The following is a 17,275-nucleotide window of genomic DNA, read 5'->3' as shown; positions in this document are numbered from 1 at the left end:
CTGGCATTTTTATTCCCTCACTATCTATTAAGAATTGACTTTGCTTGGCAGCTTCTCCTCTGCCCACATACACATACATACAAAAAGTGCAGAAAGGCTTCAGTCGCAAAATTTATATTTCTCAGTTTTGACATATAACAGCTTCTGAACCGTGCAGTAGCAAAGGAATAACACAGTGGCTAAGGATCACTTTCAAGGAAAAAAAACCCCACACCGGACATTTTGCTTGAATTTTTACCATAATCATTTATATTGCCATGGAATTCTCCCTATCAGTTAACATTCCCTCCTCTAAACACCACAAATGTTTAGGCCAAAGACTCTATATTTTTATGTTTTTATCAAGTGCTTTCAATGGCATGTAAAATCTCTAAGATTGCTAATATTTCTTAATTAAAACCCATTTGCACATGCTCTTAAGGTTTTCTGGTCAACACAAATTACATTTATGATCAATTAACTTCCCCAAAATTACAAGTGAAATATTTCCATGAGTCCAAAATTAAGACATATTCAGATTTCCTTGAAGAAAAGTGAATGCCAAGTCCAAGTAAATGAACACAAGAATATTTGTAACCTGATATCTCAATAAAGAGTTTCTAAAATAAATATTAGTCATCTGTTCATTTGTTACAGTATGTACATCTGAACAGACGTTAAGGCAGACTCTAGTTGTAGTTTGGTTTTTCAGCATGTATTCTTTTCTCCCACTTTTACCACAATCAGGGCTGGCCCTAGACCAGATGGCACCCCAGGCAAGGAGCATCTTCAGCGCATCCCCTCCCCACACAGTTTGTTAAATTTTTGAATACCTTATTTTTTATTGCATTTGTAGCCCATTTCACAACTTTGATGCACAATTTGCATTCATGATTTATTCCTGTCATATAGATGAATAATTTGCACACTAGGAACTGTAAATCTATATTTATTCATGCACAACACCCCGAACCCGGCACCTTCCAAGCCAGGCACTCCCAGCGGTTACCTGGGTCACTTGCCCCTAAATCCAGACCAGACCATCTTTAAAGACATGGGATAAAATCCTGGCCCATTGAAATCAATGGCAAATCTGCCATTGACTTTAATGGGGCCAGGATTTCACACATGAATGCTACAAAATTTGAAGCCCAACTCTACAAGGCTCTGAGTTCTCTGAACTCCCTCAGAACCTTACAGGATCAGGCCCATAAAGAGCAGATGCAACTGATACATAATTGGTCACATCCTCAGCTGGTTTAAATTGGCAGGGTTCCTTTGGCTTCCGTGGAGCTTTGCAGATGTATACAAACTGAGGATCTAGCTCTGGCTGTTTAGTTATTTAGAAGAAAACAACCTACCTCAAATTAAAATTAAAAGGACACTTTCCTCTCCCCCCTTCCTGATCCACCCTTCTTTTATTTATTTAGGAGATTCATGCTTTTCCTTTTCAATGTTTGCAATACTTTAGTAGCAACCTTAGAATGCAGGGCCTGAAATGTACTTTCAACGTTTTTGGTGGTTTTTATTTTATTTTAAGTGTAACCTTAACATTGACACTTCTGGCTGGCTGATTTGGAGGCTGTTTGTGTGTTTGGGTTGGTGTTTTTTAACTACAAGGTTATTTTACAGTGTTTCCCATTTAAGCTACTGTAAGCGATTTAGAGCCTTAGCTTGGTGTCATGAAGTTTTTGTCTGGGAATTCCTAATTTTTTTTAAACATCAACTGCTGTGTGATGTCTTGGTGTGCATCGCTGGCCTAGGAAGATGGAACGCATTATTTCTGCATTTGTAAGATATTCACACGGAGCAAACCACCACAGGAGTCCTTGTGAGGTTTATATGCTCTGTATGAATGCTTACCGTGCTTAGTTATTAACACCTGCAGGATTCTTGGTGGTAGTTCATAGAAATACTTGGACCTTTATGATCTATGAGAATCTTTAGACCATCTAAGATCTATGAACATGGATCTATATTTCACAGCATACAAACCGAGAAGTTAGATACAACACATAAAATATTGTCTGGTTTCAGAGTAGCAGCCGTGTTAGTCTGTATTCGCAAAAAGAAAAGGAGTACCCGTGGCACCTTAGAGACTAACAAATTTATTAGAGCATAAGCTTTTCGATGCATCCGATGAAGTGAGCTGTAGCTCACGAAAGCTTATGCTCTAATAAATTTGTTAGTCTCTAAGGTGCCACGGGTACTCCTTTTCTTTTTGAAAATATTGTCTGGAAGCTTGCAATACAACACTACTGTTATTCTTAGAAACCAGGATGATAACATATGGTAGCCAAATACACATAAAAGATGTCTAAAATACAAAAAGGAACCTTAATCCCAGTTTGTGCCCTCTAGGTATTACCACAATGATGATAATGATAATACAGTATGTTGTGATCATATTGACTAAGGTTAGTATGATCGAAGATGTCTTTTTGGGTGCCTGGTTTGCTATGGATCATATGAGATAAATAATACAGAGCATTTATTCCCCTAAGAGGCGAGGAGGAAAGGGGCAGAGAACAGGAGGAACATGTACCCTCTAACCTTTTAGTCTCCGCTTTATAGAATCATAGAAATGTAGGGCGGGAAGGGACCTCACAAAGCCATCTAATCCAGTCCCCTGCACTGAAGCAGGACCAAATAAACCTAGCCCACCCCTGACAGGTATTTCTCTCATCTGCTCTTAAAAACCTCCAATAATGGGGATTCCACAACCTCCCTTGGAAGCCTATTCTAGTGCTTAACTATCCTTATAATTAAAAATGCGTCCTAACATCTAACCGAAATCTCTCTTGCTGCAGATTAAGCCCATTACTTTTTGTCTTACCATCAGTGGACATGGAGAACAATTGATCTCCATCTCTTATAGCAGCCCTTTGAAGACTGTAATCGGTTCCCCCTCAGTCATCTTTTTGTCAAGACTCAACATGCCCAGCTTTTTTAACCTTTCCTCTCTAATCAGGTTCTCAAACCTTTTCTCATTATTCTTGCTCCAATGTGTCTATATCTTTCTTAAAGTGCAGAGCCCAGAACTGGACCCAGTTCTCCAGCTGAGGCCTCACCAGTGCTGAGTAAAGCAGGACGATTACCTCCCATGTATTACATATGACACTGCTGTTAATATACTCCAGGGTGATATTAGCCTTGTTTGCAACTGCATCACATTGTTAGCTCATCTTCAATTTGTGATCCACTTTAACCCTCTGATCCTTTTCTGCCATACTACTGCCTAGACAGTAATTCCCCATTTTATAATTGGGCATTTGATTTTTCCTTCCTTAGTGAAGTACCTTTGCATTTGTCTTTATGAAATTTTATTCAGTTGATTTCAGACCAATTCTCCAATTTGTCATGGTCATTTTGAATCCTAATCCTGCCCTCCAAAGTGCTTGCAACCCTCCCAGCTTGGTGTCATCTGCAAATTTTATGAGCATAGTCTCCATTCCATTATCCAAGTCATTAATGAAAATATTGAATAATGGAACCTTGGGAGACCCAACTAGATACATCCTGCCAGTTTGACAGCAAACCTTGATTACTGCTCTTTAAGTATGATCTTTCAACCAGTTGTGCATCCATCTTATAGTAATATAATCTAGACCACATTTTCCTAGTTTGTTAATAAGAATGTCATGTTGGACTGTATCAAAATCCTTACTAAAGTCAAGATGTATCATATCTACTGCTTCCCCTACCCTCATCTACTAAGCCAGTAACCCTTTCAAAGAAGGAAAGTAGGTTGGTTTGGCAGGATTTATTCTTGACAAATCCATGTTAACTATTACCTATCACCCTATTATTCCTGGTTGTTTAATAATTTGTTCGAGGAATCGAAGTTAGGCTGATTGAGCTCTAGGTCCCACTCAATACTGGTAGAGGATTAACACATTCCTATACATAGCCCCCCAATTCTTATTTTTTTAATGTGGTTGCCCCACAGAAGGGCCACAGTGTTGTACTAGGGAGCGTAGATGCCTTTATTTTAACGAGCACATTGCCAATAACAATGCACTTGGTCTCAAAGGGGAGAGCCACAGCTACACATTCACAGAGCACAATTTGCCTGCTCTTGATTTAAATGCACTCCAGACAGCAGATAAGAAACAGAGTTTGAAAATGCAGAGAGAAAATGAACAAAAAGGATGTAAAAAAAGAGGGAAACAATGAAGAAGTGGATGAAAAACAGATGAGGATCCTTGTAATTTGAAATCTAATTGTATGTCACAGCTTTGGAATGAGACACTAACTAGGGCAGCAAACAGAAACAAAGAAAAGAAAAAGAAGTATGTAATAAATATTTTATTACATTAATCATAATAAGCTGCACTTTAGTCTTGGCCAGAGCATATTCTTAAATCAACTTTAGAATATGATTGCAATTTCAGGCTTAGGAGCATGAAGCCCACATGACTATAATTAATGCAATAAATCATGCTGGGGAACTTTCTACAAAAACCTGACAGTGCTTAGTTGATATATTGCTTATTAGAGACTGCAGACATCCCACCATCCCCCGCCACATACACCCCGTTTTATTATACTGCCAATGGTAGTGAATCAAAGGTACCCTTTTCTGATCTGTCTGAACTATCTGCTTCAGGTGTAATACGTAACATGTGTAGTGCGCTATGGCCATCACCCTCTGATAACACAAAACATGGTGCCACAGTTCCTAGAGAATCTCATTTTAACACTCTTTCCCCCTTTGATTTAGTGTAGTAATAGACCTAACACAGCCTTGTTAAAGAATCTGTGCTTTTATTTCTGAGATTCTAGCTGGGCAGAGTGACTGGCTTAAACAATTTACCTTTCCTTTCCTGGCTGTATATTATCCCATATGAATGGAGCAAATTATGCAGAACAAGAATGCAATATCCAAAGGCTTCACATTTTACAATGCAGTGGGACTATTTTTAATGGACATTTTAACAACTAAATTTCCCTTGTTTCTGTCAGTTTACATACCCACATGCCCTTTAATTATGTCTAGCATCCAGCTGTTTACAAGATTCTTGTTGGGTAGAAAATCTTTACAAAAAGAGTAAAATATTACACTTAACATAGCAAATAATTTTCAAAGGTTCATTTTTTCTTTCCATCTTTAGATTCACATTTAAACCCATTTTATTTTAGTTGCATTGATTTCACATTAAGCTGAAGTTTTCAGTTTGCTATAGAGCGTTTAAATACGTTCATGATTTTCACATCTTTTCCTCTCTAGTAGTGTGTGTGTATGCCCATGGAGCTCAGGATATTGTTATCTCTCTGCCATAATTATACAGTGGAGTTTTTGCTGTTTGTTTTGTTTTGTTATTTCCATCAAAATAATTTGTTATTCCCCGAAAGCATGAATAATCTGTACCACTGCTACTGAATTAATTCAGAGCAAACATGACATTGACTAATTCCTGCAAGGGCTAAGATGGGCAACAGTTTTATGTACATAATTATGGATACATGGATTATGTATATATTTATGGCTATCCCACTTTGTGTTAACATAAATTATTCAGATTTATTGAAGAATCACATTAGTGCGTGGTGTGTTGGGCACGTTATTTGTCAACATGTGACATCCCTTCACTTGACAGCTAGCAGAAACCAAGAGACTGGAAGAGGGAGGCAGTAAAAAGCGATACAGAGAGAGAAAATTAGTGAAAAGCAAAGCAGACAACAGCATATGGCTGAACAACTGGAATTGGAATGCTAAGAATAATTTTCCTGCCCCTTAATTTGTTTCCTGAGGTCTAGTCAGCAACACAGAGCACGTCTCAAAGAATTGGCAGGATGAATGTGGAGTGTACATTTGCATTTCAGAAGAATCAGTGAGAAGAGAAAAGACCCATAGGGCGGCACATACATGAATGAAGGCATGAACACACTACACTTAGGGGAAGATTGCCCAGATTAGGGGATAGGAGAGAAAATTACACCAATTCACATAAGAAAATGTCCTAATTTATATAGTTCCTCCATCTATCGGGCGTTACTGGACACAATATGAGGGCAGTAAATAGATAAATAGATTCGGTGAGGGCCGAAGTAGGATAAGAAAAAGAATAAAACAATCTAAGGCAAAGATCATTGGGACACAAGTACATCCAGATTTTTCAAAGGTTAGATCTATTGATACCATAGCACCCTGAGTGTAATGTTTGGCACAAAACCAAATTAAGATTTGCATTACAGATGGGTGATCTAGTTTAGAATAGATATGCAGCGGACTTCTCCCATCTCCGAATGTTTCTGAACACAAACATATTTTTAGCCAAGTTTCCCCTTCCCCAAGCTCTAAACAAGGCAGCAGCCCCCTTTTTTCCTTTCTCTGAGCTTTCCGGTAAAATCCAACTGAAAAACTGGATATTCTCTTTCCCTATCTCTTCTTCCTTCCTTCCTTCTCTACAAAAAGCCAGAATGGATAATGTGTCTGCAGCTCTAAGGAGAATTGTGGATGGAAACCCTGCTATTTTCAGAGTGCACTTTCACTTTAGAATTTAAGGTCTCAATTCAGCAAAGCACATGCATAATTCTATCCCTCTGTAACAAAACAGGTACAGTAATCCCTTCCCTTTTCAGCTCAGCACTTCAGCACATGTGGCACACCTCACTCCAGCAAAGTACTTAAGTGTGTGTTTAACTTTAAACGCAAAAAGAAAAGGAGTACTTGTGGCACCTTAGAGACTAACAAATTTATTAGAGCATAAGCTTTCGTGAGCTACAGCTCACTTCATCGGATGAAGTGAGCTGTAGCTCACGAAAGCTTATGCTCTAATAAATTTGTTAGTCTCTAAGGTGCCACAAGTACTCCTTTTCTTTTTGCGAATACAGACTAACACGGCTGCTACTCTGAAACCTTTAACTTTAAACATATGCTTAAGTCCCACTGAAATCAATTGGGACTATTCATGTGATTCCATTTGTGTTTTGCTTGGATCAGGGCCTGACAGGTTTGCAACAAGAAGCCAAGTATCCAGTTGAAACTACAGGCTGAATTTAGGCAGGAATAAAATAAACAACTTGCATGGGAATTTGGCTAGGTCTCGGAGGCTAATACCACCATTGTTAGTGTCTTATATTCACAAGGGACCTTGGTTTTGCACCTTACAGCTGTGTCTGCACTGAGCTTTTCCTTCAATTTTCCCACGGTTGCAGTTCTACTGATGTAGCCACAGTGGGACAGCACAGTTGCCAAGCCACAAGATGTGGCATCGGTGCAGTACCTCAGCAGAAGAACACCCTACTCTTTTGCCAACTCTGCCTCCTGCAGCACCTGGGTTTTCCCTTGAGTGCTTCTATCCAATCAATGACTCAGATGACCTCTGTTTCACCCCTAAGGTCTATCAAAAGATTACAGTTTATAAATTAGCATTAGAAATAGGCTGTTGATTAATCGCAGTTAACTCATGCAATTAACTCAAAAAAACTCATCGCGATTAATCGCAGTTTTAATAGCTCTGTTAATCAATAGAATACCAGTTGAAATCTATTAAATATTTTGGATGTTTTTCTACATTTTCAAATATATTGATTTCAGTTACAACACAGAATACAAAGTGTAGTGTCCATTTTATATTATTATTTTTGATTACAAATATTTGCACTGTAAAAATGATAAACAAAAGAAATAGTATTTTTTCAGTTCATCTCATACAAGTCCTGTAGTGCAATCTCTTTATTATGAAAATGCAACTTACAAATGTAGATTTTTTTTGTTACATAACTGCACTCAAAAACAAACCAATGCAAAACTTTAGAGCCTATAAGTCCACTCAGTCCTACTTCTTGTTCAGCCAATTGCTAAGACAAACAAGTTTGTTTACATTTACTGGAGATAATGCTGCCCGCTTCTTATTTACAATGTCACCAGAAAGTGAGAACAGGCATTTGCATGGGACTTTTGTAGCTGGCATTGCAAGGTATTTACATGCCAGATATGCTAAACATTTGTATGCCCCTTCATGCTTTGGCCATCATTCCTGAGGACATGCTTCCATGCTGATGATGTTTGTTAAAAAAATAATGCTTAAAATAAATTTGTGACAGAACTCTTGGGGGGAGAATTGTATGTCTCCAGCTCTGTTTTACCCACATTCTGCCATATATTTCATGGTATAGTAGTCTCAGATGACTCAGCACATGTTGTTCATTTTAAGAACACTTTTGCTGCAGATTTGACAAAATGGAAAGAAGGTACCAATGTGAGATTTCTGAAGATAGCTAGAGCACTCAACCCAAGGTTTAAGAATCTGAAGCGCCTTCCAAAATCCGAGAGGGACGAGGTGTGGAGTATGCTTTCAGAAGTCTTAAAAGAGAAACTCTCTGATGCAGAAACTACAGAACCCGAACCACCAAAAAAAAAAAAAATCAATCTTCTGCTGATGGCATCTGACTCAGAGGATGAAAATGAACATGTGTCGGTCCACACTGCTTTGGATCATCATCAAGCAGAATCTGTCATCAGCATGGACGCATGTTCTCTGGAATGGTGGCTGAAACATGAAGGGACATATGAATCTTTAGTACCTCTGGCACGTAAATATCTTCCGATGCCAGCTGCAATAGCGCCATGAGAATGCCTGTTCTCAGTTTCAGGTGACATTATGTACAAGAAGCAGGCAGCATTATCTCCTGCAAACGTAAACAAACTTGTTTGTCTGAGTGACTGACTGAACAAGAAATAGGACTGAGTGGACTTGTAGGCTCTAAAGTTTTACATTGTTTTATTTTTGAATACAGTTATTTTTTGTACATAATTCTACATTTTTAAGTTCAACATTCATGATAAAGAGATTGCACTACAGTACTTGTATTAGGTGGATTGAAAAATACTATTTCTTTTGTTTTTTACAGTGCAAATATTTGTAATCAAAAATAAATATAAAGTGAGCACTGTACATTTTGTATTCTGTGTTATAATTGAAATCAAAATATTTGAAAATATGGAAAACATCCAAAAATATTTAAATAAATGGCATTCTATTACAGTAACTCCTCACTTCACTGTAGTTATGTTCCTGAAAAATGCAACTTTAAGTGAAATGATGTTCAGCGAATCCAATTTCCCCATAAGAATTAATGTAAATAGGGGGGGTTAGGTTCCAGGGAAATTTTTTTTTTTTTTTACCAGACAGAAGACTATATTATATCTATCTATCTATATATATACACACACAGTATAAGTTTTAAACAAACAATTTAGTACTGTACACAGCGATGATGATTGTGAAGCTTGGTTGAGGTGGTGAAGTCAGAGGGTGGGATATTTCCCAGGGAATGCCTTACTGCTAAATGATGAATTAGCAATTGGCTGAGCCCTCAAGGGTTAACTCATTGTTGTTAATGTAGCCTCACACTCTATAAGGCAGCACAAATGGAGGGAGGGGAGACAGCATGGCAGACAAAGACAGAGACACACACCCTGTGTGTGAGAGAGAGATGCACATTGCTCCTTTAAGTATGCTGACCCCACTTTTAAGTACACTGCCTTGTTAAGTAGATCAGCAAGCTGAGACTGCAGCTGCCGCCAGGAAGCTCCCTCCATCCTGAGCCGTCTTGTGTCCCCCCTGCTCTATGGAAGATGGGGTAAGCAGGGCGCAGGAGCAGAGGGATACCCTGACATTAGCCCTCCTTTCCCCCCCATTCCACCCGTACAGCAAGCAGGAGGCTCTGGAGAGCAGCTCCAAGGCAGAGGGCAGGAGCAGCACATGGCCATGCGGGGAGGGACAGCTGAACTGCCGGCAATTGATAGCCTGCTGGGCAGCTGCCGCACAGGGAACTTAGGGGAGTGGGGAGCTGATAGGGGGGCTGCTGGTCCACCCTGGTTCTAAGCCCCCACCAGCTCGCTGCAACGGGCTGCTCTACCTGCAAGCAATGGACAAAGCAGGCAGCTGCCAAACGAAGCATTGCACAACTTTAAACAAGCATGTTCTCTAATTGATCACAATGTAACAAAGTTAACCAGGACGACTTTAAGTGAGGAGTTACTGTATCTTTTAATCGCTTGACAGTCCTAAGTAGAAAATACAGATGTATTCACGTGTTCACGGCTTCATTACATCAAATCCAAACAATATTCACTTTGTAAAAAGCGTAACCACCTAGACATAGGACACTAGGGTGGGATTTGCAAAAGTTCTCAGCATTGGCATAACTCTGCAGTCAACAGCAAAACTCCCACTAAAGAAGAGTTAGGCCATCACTAAGCACTTCTGAAAGTCCCACTCTGGCTTCTTTAGTGACTGCATAATTCCATATTCTTGCTTTCTCCCTCCTCTTCTCTATCCCCAGTTCTATGCCGTTATCGCCTCCTGTCAAAAGTCTTAATTTAGATTGCTGTCTGTCTTTATTCATTCTTTGAAGTGCCATGCATGCCTATGGTGCTTTAGTCATCACAATATTATTATTAATTTGTATTACTGTAGCGCTTAAGAGTTTCAGTCATGGACCAGGATCTCCCTGTGCGAAGAGCTGTACAAACACAGAACAAAATAATTACACACGTACATAGATATTTTAGCAAATTAATGGTTAAGTATTACCCCAATGGTTATATATTTAGTTTGAAAGGTTGTTTTCATCATGCATATGTAGTTACTGAAAAACAATAGCAGAATACAGGGTTATTGTTAATCTACAGCCTATAGTAAGTTTATTCAGTGTGGAGGCATATATACTTCTCTCATTGCATGTGCCCTACTGTTATTAATGTTAATGGGAGTCATAGGTACATGCTGAAAGTAAAATGTAGCCAATACACTTACTGGCCTAAATCTGATTAAACACAGAATCTTTTACCTGCAGGTCAGTGGTTCTAATCCAGCCCAGTTTATTAGTTATCAAAAGTCATTATCTGTAGATCAGCTGTTTGGTGGTTTAGGCAATAGGCCTGAAACTCAAATCCATTTGAGCAGAGTCATGAGCTCAAAGTCCGAACCATTTGCAAATCTCAGTCCCCGCTCTCGAAAATCTTGTGAGCATAGTTTTGAGACGATTTGGACAGCTGTCCTCTGCAAACTCCACTTAGCTGCTCCCATCAGACCCAAAAGTCTGACCCCTGCAGAATGTTCCAAGTGGACTTGATTTAGTTGGGGATTGGTCCTGCTTTGAGCAGGGGGTTGGACTAGATCACCTCCTGAGGTCCCTTCTAACCCTGATATTCTATGATTCTATGACTTTTGAGTTAAATTTTCACTGGTAATTATCTCTATTATATATCCTGTGTAAATAGCAGCATGTAATTTTGAAAGGTTTTCTGTATATTTTCCTCAAAAATGAATAGAATGTTCTATTACAATATAGTTACTTTTAAAAATCTAGAACTATTAAAATATTTCAATATGGTCAGAGTGTAGTTTGTAGGGAAAATAATTTTTACTTCAACTATTTCTGTAAAATTGGAACAAATAGAAAACAGAGAGTAAATGTTCAACAAAACTGTCGGAATAAGAATACATTACTCAAAATGTGCTTTGCATTTAGATTATAACTATGCCACTTTGGATCCAACTTTTTATGCCACTGTAACATTTCAAGCATAGACAAACCCTTAGTCCCAGATTCAGGAGAGCATGCCTATACAGGAAAGCACTTGAGCACATGTTCAACTTTAAGCATGTACTTAAGATCCATTCCTTCCTGAACAGGGTGGATTTAAGCATGTATTAAAGTGCTTTCCTGAACTAGGACCTTGGTGACCTACCAGGGTTAAATATAAATAGCCAAATCTTGGTCTTTCCAAAGTCAATGGCAAAACACCTGCAGATTTCAATTGGACCAGGATTTGACATAAAATGGGTATCTTATTTATCAAAACATGAAGATAAAATACTGTCACTCTAAGGCGACTAATTACTGTATACCTTCCTACGGAAGATGCAAGGTGAGATTCTGTGCTGGGCCTCTCACTTTCAGCCCAGGAGAAGAGCTTTAAGCCACCTTTGCATTTGCCCAATCGCTGGCTGTTTCAGGGGCTGGAGCGGCCCCCAGTATAACTTAGACAGCCCTGGGGGCTGGATCCCTGCACTGACACACCTCTCCTGACACCAGTCTTGCCTCTGGCTTGTCACTGTCCACAAAGGATAGCCTTATGGTTGTCTTCTCTGCAGTGTCTACACTGGAAGAATCCCTCCCCTGGCCAGAAATAGGGCTTTTATTGCCCCTTTCTGCAGCTGTAGTCCTATTATCCAGCATAAAGAGGCCAGAGGAAGGATCTTACCTGCATGATCTATTTTATTTAATTTGATTACTTCCCCCATGGCTTTAAATTGACAGTGTCCTCTATTAAATATACATACTCTCCTCTGTGGCTTGAATGGCACTGTGAGGCAACTCTTACTAATCAAGGGCAGCTTCCAAACAAAGATATACAGTACAAAAATATAAAAATGAACACGATACATTGCAAAGAAATGAAGACATACACGCTAATAAATTAGGCCCTCCATGCAAAGCTTAACATTCATTACCATCTATCGAGAAAGTAATAACCCTAATGGGTGCAGAGATGCTACTTTCTGTAAGTAGGCCAAAAGATATGATAGAATCGTATCTTGGAAAATTGCTACTAATTAATGTAAGGTACCAGGGTAATTTTACATATGGCATTTGAGACTCCAGTATCCACACAAAGGAAATAAGAAAACAGTGTCTGTTCTTTTCAAGAATAAAAAAAATATTTGAACATAATGTTTTTGTGATATTCATCAGAGAAGATAGCAAATATTTCAAGATAAATGTTAAAAGCAAATGAGCTGTGTCATGTAAATCCCATTTAATACTATGGGACATTGGTGCAATCTTAGAGATTGCATGTGCATAGCAGGTGCACAATTATTTGCTAAGTTGTGCATGTACAATTACATACCTGACTTTTTAAAAATCAGGGAAGACTCCTTTCTCCCGGAGGGGACAAACTGACTATAATCAATATGAGATCATTTTTTGAGCCAATTTTTATAAACACATGGCAAATTTCATGTCCTGAAAGGAAGTAGCGCTAGCTGTCCATGTCATGTCAATTTAGGCACTAGGCAGCCACTACTGTTGCAGAAATAACTAGATAAGTTCATGGAGGATAGAAAAATCAATAGCTAGTAGCCAGGATGGGCAGGGATGGTGTCCCTAGCCTCTGTTTGACAGAAACTGGGAATGGGTGACAGGGGATGGATCACTCGATGATTACCTGTTGTGTTCATTCCCTCTGGGGCACTTGTCAGCGGCCACTGTCAGAACACAGGATACTGAGCTAGATAGACCTTTGGTCATACCCAGTGCAGCCGTTCTTATGTTCTTAACCCCTACCCCTTGAAATAAAAAGGGAACCCACCTCTGTAACTAACAGACTAATGGAGTTTCCATGAGCCATCAGCCACAAAGGTTGCTTTCTGGTGAACAGAACACTAATGTACTCAGGATTTTGGAAGAAATCATGCTTGGTTGCCTAGCCTGAGCGGCTGCCCCTGGTGCTGTGGCTACATTGCTATTTTTAATGCGATAGCTCAATCAAAGCTAGTGCGTGTACATCTACCCAAGCTAAAAAAATAATACACTTTCAGTGGCAGGTGAAATCCTGGCTGCTTTGAAGTCAATAGTAAATTTGCCACCGAGTTCAATATGGTCAGGATTTTACACTTAATCTTAATATTTCAAGACATCATACTGTAAAACAGGCGGATGTTAATGCTTATTTATGAGGCTATCTCAGCTACCATGTCTCTCAATATACAGATAAGCTGCGAAGCAACAACAAAAAGAAATTGGTTTTGCCCTTATACTGACCCATTGTGATGTTTGTAAGCATCTTCATACCTATTTTCTGCTTGGTTTTGTTCATTTGAATGGTCAGGTTCCCAAATCTTGCTCTTTTCTGAAGGGTCTCGGCAAGATCTTTTGGAGACCTGAATAGGGTTGTCACAAAGCCATAACCTGAGCTGCAGCTCTCCCTCCTCACAAAGGAGAAAAGAGGTGGCATCTGACAGAACAAGCAGGAGAAACCAAAAGATTTGGTGAAAAGAGTTCACCAGTCTGATTTTATAAGGGCACAATTAAGGAAACAAACACTTCAATTTGTTTCTTCCTTGCAGTTCACCTGTAATGCTCCAGACAACAGCTCATCTCTATTCAGAAATACTCTTAAGCACGTGCTTAACATTACACATGCTTTGTTGAACAAGGATGGACTTACACACGTGCTTAAATGCTTTGCTGAATTGGGGCCTCAATAAACAATACACTGGATTGCACCAGAGGTGATAAAAGAAATCTGCTACCAGGTTTCTGGGGCGGATTGTGTTTTCCCAAACTAATTTTAAAAACATATTTTCTCTCTTCAGCAAATCTTTCTCTTGTTAGTATCTACAACTAGAAAACAATGTACTCTTGGCAATGGGTAGAATTTCATTTTATTTTATATGTGGATTTTGGCATCATTGCAAGGGCACAAACAGGGAGACAAGATCGAGGAAGCTTCCTAACAAGCGAAGTAATGACTATAAAAGGGAAACTGAAGTAATGGAAGGTCACCGTGCCCTGGCTTTGTAGAACAGCCCTTGTAAAAGTGACATTCTCTCGTCACGGAGAAAGGCGGACTCATAGCCTCCTGGGACTGCTGTTGAAAGTGTTAGGATTCAACAAAACCAGCCAGCTCTCTGATACACACCTTTACCAAAGTATGGGCCCAATCCAAAACCCACAGACATCAGTGCAAGTCCTTCCATTGATGTCAATGGGCTTTGGGTCAGGCCCTACTTGCAGTTCCTAACTCAAGATGGGGCCAGCCTTAAGTGGACCAGTAAAGCAAGTGACTACTAAACAGGCTTGTTGCCTCACTTGTCTTGTCCACCCCATCTGCTCCACTGACAGCAAACCTCACAACCAGATCCCTCCCATCCTCTCTCTAGCTTTGGGCACCACAATTCATAAGGCCAGGGTAGCCCCAGTATTAAGTGGAACAGCAGCAAACACTGAGCACTATCCAAGAGCATCACATTGAATAGAAAGTGACCTCTCACCCCACAAAACAAATAAATAAATGTCCAGCCCAGACATGCTGGCTCTTGCCTGTGTTTTCTCCTGTGTTTTCAACGGAGCTGGAATTCATATGAGTCTTGTCTTCCTGCATGTATCAGTATCGTTAAAGACTTGGCATGTTCCTAGCAATAACATTTGTTAGATAACCTTTTGCAGAGCTGGCAGAGGGAGAGAGCGAGAGAGAGAGAGAAAGTGCACAAATTGGTTTATATGGCTTCTACAAAAATGGTTGTTTTCCACTATACCTCTTCTCCACTTTTATTCCCTTTCTTTTTTCATTTGTGCAGGAGAGCGGGTATTTTCTGAGTTTACATTAGGTGGCTTTGCTAAAAAATTTATTGAAATGGCCTATTTTTTTTCATACATTCTCACACTGTCTCATTTGATATTTTGTGCTGTTGTTTTTTATCTGAAAACCTCTATTTAAAAATTCATTTAAAAGATTCTCAGCAGTATGATCTGTGTTTAAAATAATTCTCCTTAGAACCCAGAGAACATTCCCCAGCAGACAGTCACCATTTTGAAGTTGAACTGAAAATATATTTTAAGAAAATAAATGCAAAAACTGCTGAAGACCACACACAATGGAGGGAATTCTATGAGGGTGTAGGGGCACAGATTCAACTCGCTTCTCCCTTCCAGGCAGAGAATCCTCATAAGCTATAATAGTAGCTGCTGATATTACATCAGAATTCTTGGCCTCTGGATCTGTGTAATTGCAGATTCCATGGTCCCAGCACATCTCCAAGCTGCTGTTTCCCCTTGTTTACATGCCAGCCTACTTGAGTTCTGAGCAGGGTGTGAAGACACCACTCTGTTTATATGTTGCAATATATTATATAGCCACTAGATGTCTCTGCTGTACAGAGTTCCAGACAGGGTGTGGTCTATGGTAAACAAAGGAGACAAAGGAAGAACTCAAGCAGTGTAGAAACCTATTTTTGCATCTGTAGTTTGCAGTTGCTTTCTTTAATAAATGCTTCCTGTTTAAGGTATGCTGTGATTCCATGTATCATTCATGACACCCTTTGCATGGGCACCCCACTGCTGATTGTCAGCATTGCAGAGGGTTTATATGAGCCTTCCATACCTGGGGTGAATTTTGACCAAAGAAAATACATATGGAACCTTAAAAATTGAAATACATACATTTATAAAGTAAACTAAAAAAATTTTATAATGCTTGCTGAGAGCAGAGTTCAGGATTCTCTTGCAAACATTGATGATGTCATAAAAACCTATAGCAGGAAGCGCATAATAATACATAATTTTGTATTATTGTTACTATTATTATTATACTTCCATTGCTATGTTGTAGATATTGAGAACATAAACAATATATTAATACAACTATTCAAGGGTGAAATATATTTTCTTTAATATGTTCCTGTTTTGTTTTCAAATTGGTCCCCCCTTCACAATATCTGACAAATTCAAATGTCTGCCTGAGAAGCAGAGCTTCCAGATTTAAGGCCCCAAAACATGAATTTATCATTTGACTGCTTTGGGACATAAACATAGGGGGTGCATATAAAAATATGGAGCCTGATATTCTGCTGAGCAATATTATATGTAATCTTCCAAGGTGTATTCTTGCTATGGGTGGGACTCAAGCAGTGAAACCAGTGTTGGCAGATCAGAGGCCAGTAGTAATATAGAAGAGGTTAATTTAACTTACTGGATTTTCTGAGGATTCAAGGATAATTATTTCATTTTATTCTTCCATGTAAGCAGGGTCTTTGCAGCTTTTACAAACATAGGGATATATTTTTATACGATTTATCTCTGCTCACGTTATTTTTAGTTCAGCTATGGAGCTAGAATCAAATAAATTATGATGTTGAATGAGTTGCCAGTGGCCTCTGATCTTTTTACTCTAAGGCTAAGAGAAAAACTGTCTCACACATCTACAACAGGTTTCAGAGTAGCAGCCGTGTTAGTCTGTATTCGCAAAAAGAAAAGGAGTACTTGTGGCACCTTAGAGACTAACAAATTTATTTGAGCATAAGCTTTCGTGAGCTACAGCTCACTTCATCGGATGCATTTGGTGGAAAAAACAGAGGAGAGATTTATATACACACACAGAGAACATGAAACAATGGGTTTATCCTACACACTGTAAGGAGAATGATCACTTAAGATAAGCCATCACCAGCAGCGGGGGGGGGGGGGGGGGAGGAGGAAAACCTTTCATGGTGACAAGCAAGGTAGGCTAATTCCAGCAGTTAACAAGAATATCAGAGGAACAGTGGAGGATGGG

The 17,275-nt window shown here is 39.3% G+C and overlaps 1 protein-coding gene across 11 annotated transcripts in view; it reads right to left on the bottom strand.

Annotated features, from left to right (window-relative positions):
- KIAA1958 (KIAA1958 ortholog) overlaps nt 1–17,275 on the bottom strand; it is a 122,962-nt gene that overhangs the window by 43,017 nt on the left and 62,670 nt on the right. The gene's annotated exons all lie outside the window — the stretch shown is intronic.

Source organism: Dermochelys coriacea, chromosome 5 (genome assembly GCF_009764565.3).
Source record: "Dermochelys coriacea isolate rDerCor1 chromosome 5, rDerCor1.pri.v4, whole genome shotgun sequence".
Taxonomy (NCBI): domain Eukaryota; kingdom Metazoa; phylum Chordata; order Testudines; family Dermochelyidae; genus Dermochelys; species Dermochelys coriacea.
This window is presented reverse-complemented; position numbering and strand designations above follow the sequence as displayed.